General features: G+C 39.9%; 1 pseudogene; it reads right to left on the bottom strand.

Moving 5' to 3' along the window:
• Nucleotides 1-281: 281 nt before the first annotated feature.
• LOC119529187 lies at nucleotides 282-5,749 on the bottom strand (annotated as a pseudogene).
• Between the last annotated feature and the right edge of the window lie 261 nt (nucleotides 5,750-6,010).

The following is a 6,010-nucleotide window of genomic DNA, read 5'->3' as shown; positions in this document are numbered from 1 at the left end:
AACAGAGTATCAATAAAGACATGAAAATTATGAAAGGAATCAAGCAGAACTGAAGACCAGGGTAACAGAAATTAAAAATTCTCTAGAGGGGATCAACAGCAGATTAGAGCTGGCAGCAGAAAGAACTGAAGATGGTACAACTGGAATTATTCAGTCTGAGGAACAGAAAGAAAGAATGAAGAAAGGGAGCGGAGCCTGAGGAACCTGTGGGACACCATCAAGTGTATTAATATATGCATTGTGGGAAGCCCAGAAGGAGAAGAAAGGGGCAGAGAAAACATTCCAAGAAATAATGGCTGAAACCTTCCCAAATGTAACAAAAGACATGAATATACACATCTAAAACACTCAACAAACTCCAAACAGTATAAACCCAAATAGACCCCTGCCACGACATATCAGACTGTGAAATGCCAAAGATAAAGAATTCCGAAAGAGAGAAGCAACACATAACATACAAGGGAGACTCAATAAGACGAAGTGCCAAATTCTCATCAGAAACCACGGAGGCAAGAAGGCAGTGGGATGACATATTTAAAGTGCTGATAGCAAAAAATTGCCAACCAAGAATTCTATATCCAGCAGAACTCTTTAAAAAATAAGGGTGAGATTAAGATATTCCCAGATACACAAAAGCTATTTTCACCCCTGGACCAGCCCTATAAGAGAGTTCTGCAAGTTGAAAGGAAAGGACAATAAATAATAAGAAGATAAAGGACAAGAAAGCTAATACAAAAAAATGATTGAAGCTGCATGAAGAAATAATCCAGTTAAGAAAATGACATGGGAAAACATAAATGGCAGTTCTGTTATATTTTTTTTTTGCATCCTTCCTAGTCTTTAATTTGTAAAACATTAATCTTGGACAATAAATAATGATACAGAAGAATACAAACAAGCAATGAATTCTGCATACTGGTTGGGAAATGGGGGTGGGGGTGCCGTGCTGCAGGCCATGGCAGGCCAAGTGTTCATGTCATCCAGCAGGATGCTCCTTGGACTGCCAACATACTGCAGTGTGGTGGCCTCATCTTCCTTCTCCTCTCCTCCAAGGTCTCAAAAGCTGAACGTAATGACTGGTCTTAAATTTTGCTGTTCATCCACTTTTCTTGATCTTGCTGTCTGAGCCCAAAGGATTTGTAACGTTCAAAGGATTTGTAATAAACTTGGTTTGTGTTCATTTTATTAAACAAAAAATAAGCTCCAAAAAACGCCCATAACTTCAGCTACTAAAATTCCTTTAAAGATCTTCTTTACTAGTGATTCCATGGTGCGGGCCATCCTGAAGCGCAAACACCAGGCATGAGGGCCCGTGTGCCCACATCGTACACTAAGATATTTTAAAATGTTAACTCTGGGATTTACTCCATGTGATGCCTCTTTTTTTGTTTTGTTTTGTTTTTGTTTTTTTGTTTTGTAACCTGCTGGTCATAAGACAGATTTTCTTGAGCTTCAGCCTGCCATGGGAAGGTTTGCACCAGCGAATGCAGCCCTGTCTTTCTGGGCCTCTGTTTTATCCTGGGCTTTTGCTTGTCAGTTGTTTTGGGGTTCCTCTTTTTACAAAAGTTTGGTTGTTTCCTCTTCTTCCCAGGGGACAGCCATCCATCTCCCTTATATTTGAAGCCAGCAGGCCTTTGTCCCAGGGTGACTGCCTCTGTAATTTTTTAAATTCAATTTTATTGAGATTGTTCACATACCATACCATCATCCAAAGTGCACAACCAATTGTTCATGGTACCATCATACAACTGTGCATCCATCACAATTAATTTTTTTTTTCAAAATTTTAGAACATTTTCATTACTCCAGAAAAGAAATAAAAACAAAAAAGAAAACTCAAATCCTCTCATACCCCTAACCACCACCCTCCATTACTGACTCACAGTATTGGTATAGTACATTTGTTACTGTTGATGAAACAATGTTAAAACACTACTAATTGTAGTGCATAGTTTGCAATAAGTATATTTTTTCCCTACATACGCCTCTATTATTAACTTCTAGTGAAAGTGTCATTTGTTCAACTTCTTGAAAGAGATTTCTAATATTTGTACAGTTAATCACAGACACTGTCCACCACAAGATCCACATTTTTATACAAGCCCATATTTTAACCTCCAACTTTCCTTCTGGTGACATACTTGACTCTAAGCTTCCCCTTTCTACTGCATTCACACACCATTCAGCACTGCTAGTTATTCTCACAATAATATGCTACCTTCACCTCTGTCCATTTCTAAACACTTACGTTCAACCTAGATAAACATTCTGCTCATAATAAGTGACCGCTCCCCATTCTTTAGCCTCGTTCTATATCCTGGTAACCTATATTTCATGTCTATGAGTTTACATATTATAATTAGTTCATATCAGTGAGACCCTGCAATATTTGTCCTTATGTGTCTGACTTATTTCACTCAATGTAGTGCTCTCAAGATTTCTTCATCAACCCTTTTTTTTTTAAGATGGTTTTGATCATACACCATACTTTCCATCCTAAGTAAACAATCGTTGGTTCCCTTTATAGTCACCTATTTATGCATTCATCACCATCACCACTATCTATATAAGGACCTTTCCATTTCTTCCACAAAGAAGGAGGAAGAGTCAAAGAAGGTAGAGAGACAAAAGAAAAGAAAAAAAATGACAGCTAAAAAGCAACAAAGGAAAGATAGAATTAAAGTACGATAAAAGAGACAACATCACCAATGCCAAGAGTCCCATATCCCTCCCTACATCCCCTCTTACAGGCATTTAGCTTTGGTACATTGCCTTTGTTACACTAAAGGGAGCATAAAACAATGTTTCTGTTAACTATAGTCTCTAGTTTGCATTCATTGTATTTTTCCCCCAATACCACCTTATTTTTAACACTTTGCAAGGCTGACATTCATTTGTTCTCCCTCATATAAAGACATATTTGTACATTGCATCACAATTGTTGAGCACTTTAGGTTTCACTAAGTTACACAGTCCCAGTCTTTATTTTCCGTCTTTCTTTCTGGTGTCCTACATGCCCTTAACCTTTCTCTTTCAACCATATTCACAGTCATCTTTGTTCAGTGTACTTACATTGTTGTGTTACAATCACCCAAAATTGTGTTCCAAACCTCACACTCCTGTCTTTTCCTATCTGTCTATAGTGCTCACTTCAGTATTTTGTGTAGAGCAGGTATCTTGTTCATAAACTCTCATTGTGTCAGAGAATATTTTAAACTCTCCCTCATATTTGCAGGACAATTTTGCTGGACATAGGATTCTTGAATGGCGGTTTTTCTCTTTCAGTATCTTAAATACATCACACCACTTCCTTTCTGCCTCCATGGTTTCTACTGAGAAATCCACACATAGTCTTATAAAGCATCCTTTATTTATGATGGATTGCTTTTCTCTTGCTGCCTCCAGGATTCTCTCTCTTTGATGTTTGATAATCTGATTATTAAGTGCCTTGGTGTAGGTCTATTCAGATCTATTCTGTTTGGAGTTGTGCCAGTTTGGATGCATTGTATCCCCCCAAACGCCATTATCTTTGATGTAATCTTGTGTGGGCAGACCTATCAGTGTTAATTAGATTGTAATTCTTTGAGTGTTTCCATGGAGATGTGCCCCACCCAACTGTGGGTGATGACCCTGATTAGATAATTTCCATGGAGGTGCTGGCCCGCCCATCCAGGGTGGGTCTGAATTAAATTACTGGAGCACTATATAAAGTCAGACAGAAGGAGCAAGCTGCTACAGCCAAGCAGGACACTTTGAAGAAAGCACAAGAGCTGCAGATGAGAGACATTTTGAAGATGGCCATTGAAAGCAGACTCTTGCTCCGGAGAAGCTAAGAGAGGACAAATACCTCAAGTGCAACTAAGAGTGACATTTTTGAAGAACTGTAGCCTAGAGAGGAAGGTCCTGGGAGAAAGCCATTTTGAAACCAGAACTTTGGAGCAGACGCCAGCCACGTGCCTTCCCAGCTAACAGAGGTTTTCCGGACACCACTGGCCATCCTCCAGTGGAGGTACCCGATTGCTGATGTGTTACCTTGGACACTTCATGGCCTTAAGACTGTAACTGCATAACCAAATAGACCCCCTTTTATAAAAGCCATTCCATCTCTGGTGTTTTGCATTCTGGCAGCATTAGCAAACTAGAACAGGGGTACACTGCACTTCTGGGATATGTAATTTTATTCTTTCATAAGAGATGGGAAATTTTCATTGATTATTTCTTCTATTATTGCTTCTGTCCCTTTTCCTTTCTTTTCTCCTTCTGGGACACTCATGACATGTACATTTATGTGCTTCATGTTGTCATTGAATTCCCTGAGACATTGCTCACATTTTTCCATTCTTTTCCCTGTTTTTTTGTGTGTAGGATTTCAGGTGCCTTGTTCCTGAGTGTTTTCTTCTGCCTCTTGAGATCTGATGTTGTATGTCTCCACTGTGTTTTTCATCTCTTGTGTTGTGCCTTTCATTTCCATAGATTCTGCCAGTTGTTTTTTCAAACTTTCGATTTCCACCTTATGTTTGCCCAGTGTTTTCTTTATATCCTTCATCTCTTTTGTCATATCTTCCCTGAACTCGTTGATTTGGTTTTTGATTTGATTTAGCATATTTCTTTGAAATTTTTTAATTGATTGTTTCATTAAAGTGAAACAATATCTCCACTGTATCTTAATTGAGGTGTAAGTTTGTTCCTTTGGCTGGGCCATATCTTCATTTTTCCTAGTGTGAATTGTGGTTTTCTGTTGTCTAGGCATCTGGTTTCCTTGATAGCCCCAATCAGATTTTCCATGCCAGAATGGGCTCAGTTCTCGGAATGGGGCTATATTCAGTGTCAAGTTTCCCTGAGGGTGTGTATTAGAAGATTGACACACCCTGTGAGGCCTCAAGCCACTGCACTTTCCTAACCTTCCCAGCAGGTGTAAAGAGTTGTAGTCCCTTTAATTTTCAGGTTAAGTTATTTCTGTTTTGATTGTTTGTTTCCCCCAGGCCCTGAGGTTTGAGTTCTGAAGGGAAGGCCAGCACTAGAGCTGGGCCCCACCACCTTCCTCTTAGGGAAGATACACCCCCTAGGGAGCGATCTTCTGCATTTGAATTACTCCTTTGTCTTTCTGACTCTCCATCCCTATCTGGGTCAGAGCCCTGCGAACTAAAAATGGCTGAGGCTCTCTTCACTAAGCCACTTGGGTTGAGAGAGAGAAAAAGGGAGAGAAAGCCCCCTTTCAGAGCCAGTCTACAGCTCCCCAGCTTCGCCCATCAGCCAGAGATATCAACCAGTCTCCTGAGCCCCCTTTCCTGGGGCACAGGTGCCTTCTGGCTCTCTAAGGTCAGTCTTTAAAAGTCTCCATATTTTTTTTTCAATAATTTTTTTTTTCTCTGTCAGCTCCACCTCCTCTCCACTGGTAGCGACCTCACGCTACTTTGCTGCTTGTTAGGGGTTTGTTTATGTTTGTAGCTTGTTTTTAGCAGTCCACATTTGTTAATTAAAACCGCAGTTGGAGCTGGGCTGAGCTATATTTGCTGGCTCCAAGAAGGCTGCTTTCTCCCACAGCAAGGTCTTGCAGCTCAGCCTATTGCGGGGGGAGGGGGCTCCCGGTGCAGTTCCACAGTTTTTACTTACAGATTTTATGTGGTGATTTCAGCCATTCCACCAAATCTGGGTTGGTGTAGGGTGTGTAGACAGTCACAGTTGTCACCCAGCAGTTGTTTCAGATTATTTACTAGTTGTTCCTGGTTGTTTATTACTTGCTCCAGGGGACTAACTAAACTCCACACCTCTCTATGCCTCCATCTTGCCCCCAGTACTGTTGTATTTTTAGTTTATAACTCCACTCTTTACTTCCTGCAGGATCTAAAAGAAAAATACATAAAATGTAATGATAACTTATAATGTATAAACATGTAATTTGTGACAAGAACTACATAAAGCTGGAGGGAAAAATGGGGTGTAGGAACATAGTTTGTATATATTATTGAAGTTAAGCTTGTATCAAAGCAAACGAGATTGTTATCACTTA

This window comes from Choloepus didactylus, chromosome 3, assembly GCF_015220235.1.
Source record: "Choloepus didactylus isolate mChoDid1 chromosome 3, mChoDid1.pri, whole genome shotgun sequence".
Lineage (NCBI taxonomy): Eukaryota > Metazoa > Chordata > Mammalia > Pilosa > Megalonychidae > Choloepus > Choloepus didactylus.
This window is presented reverse-complemented; position numbering and strand designations above follow the sequence as displayed.